This window comes from Tenrec ecaudatus, chromosome 9, assembly GCF_050624435.1.
Source record: "Tenrec ecaudatus isolate mTenEca1 chromosome 9, mTenEca1.hap1, whole genome shotgun sequence".
In the NCBI taxonomy this organism is placed as follows: domain Eukaryota; kingdom Metazoa; phylum Chordata; class Mammalia; order Afrosoricida; family Tenrecidae; genus Tenrec; species Tenrec ecaudatus.
Genome location: NC_134538.1, coordinates 104,914,006 through 104,915,621, shown reverse-complemented (window position 1 = coordinate 104,915,621; position 1,616 = coordinate 104,914,006). Strand labels below are relative to the sequence as shown.

General features: G+C 38.9%; 1 non-coding gene across 1 annotated transcript; it reads right to left on the bottom strand.

Annotated features, from left to right (window-relative positions):
• Positions 1–863: 863 nt before the first annotated feature.
• Positions 864–969, bottom strand: LOC142457665 (small nucleolar RNA U13). Its single transcript, XR_012786363.1, has one exon. It is a non-coding gene; the product is annotated as a small nucleolar RNA U13 (small nucleolar RNA).
• Between the last annotated feature and the right edge of the window lie 647 nt (positions 970–1,616).

Sequence of the window (1,616 nt, the reverse complement as noted above, 5' to 3'; positions counted from 1 at the left end):
TCATTCCTACCTGCTTGGCTAAAATTTTCAGAAATCTTTAAAAAATATTCTTAGTTTAGAATTACATACCGATTGAAGATAAAAAAACAAAAACCCATCTAGAAGTAATGATTGTGTTCTTTTTCTCCAGTGAGTGTTGGGGGCACAGGGAATCAGGTGTTGGGCTACTAACTAACCTCAGGGGCTGCTCTTGAAACCCACCAGCAGTTCCATGGGGAAAAGAGGAGGCTGTCTCCTCCCATAGCTATTTATACTCTCAGAAACCTTAAGCAGTCAGAATTGACTGGATGGTAGTGGGTTTGGCTTGGTTCGTTTTTGTTTTGTTTTGTCTTTTCCTCCATGTCAGATGGGAGTTAGCTAATCTGTTGTCATTTGAGACTTAAGAGTGAAGGGGTGGAGTGTAGCCTGTCAATCAGGCTGCTGCTTGATGACCTCATTTGGAGGCACTAAGGAGGTAAATAGCTCTCTGGAGGTGGGACAGGCAGGACACACACTCACTCTCTGCAAGACATTACTGACAATGAGGCACATGGAGACACACTGATGGAGCCAGAGCTTTAGAGCTGGAGGAGCCACATGGAGACCCACGCCAGCACTAAAATGCTTCCACCACCACTGGATCCACAAGACTTTCCACCCACTGACTTGTGATCCTCCTGCACTCAGGGTCATTGCATGTGTTTCAGGAGTCTGAAAAGGAATTTATAGACTGGTATCAGACATATGGCTAATAATATTGGACTTATCAACTTGATCTGGACTGGCTGGGATGTTTTCTAAATATCCAATTGCTCTTGTATATAAAGCTCTTTTTTTTTACACATATGAGTCTCCCTGGATTTGTTTCTCTAGTCTCTCCAGGCGAACAGAGATGGGTAATGTGCCAGCTTTGTAACAAGGTTTATGGAAGGCACATGCCACACAAACACGTGAAAAACCAATCATCATGCTTATGAACTGGAAAAGGGTCCTTGGTTCCAGTTTTATACCTCTTGGGAATGCACACCTCCTGCAACCAACCAATGATATCGCCTCTCAGTTCTTTACTTACCTCATCTATTAAAGGAGATGTGTTGACTAAATAAGCAATCTTCAAATATTTAGGTTATTTGATTAGTTAGTTATTTGGTCAGTGATAAGATACCATTCCTGGAAATGAAAATATCTCACCATCTCAATTATTAAAATATATAAAATGAAGACTACTCGCTTTAAAATCTCGATTAGATGGAGAAGAGAAATTAACTGGTCCTATTAAGCCAGAATAAAATACAGGTTACCTCTTGACCATTGTATGACTCTAAAGACTCCAGGCTTTACAAAACCCATATTCAGAAACTATTGAAGTCAACTGATACTTGAAAAGAGAAGTTAACTAATAACATTTGTTCATCAGTTCTTTTAAAATTGCATTTAAAAATAAAACAATTTGTCTTATTGCAAAGCAGCTCCCCAAAGCACAGAAGCAAGTATGCGTAACACATAAGCAATACACTAAAAAAGCAAACAAAAAAAACACCTTACAAAAGATTCGTGATTAGAAAATTAGGAATTATGTTCATTGTTCCTTTATGATATCTAATATTTAACTCTATTTCCTTTTCACCTGTTGCTTG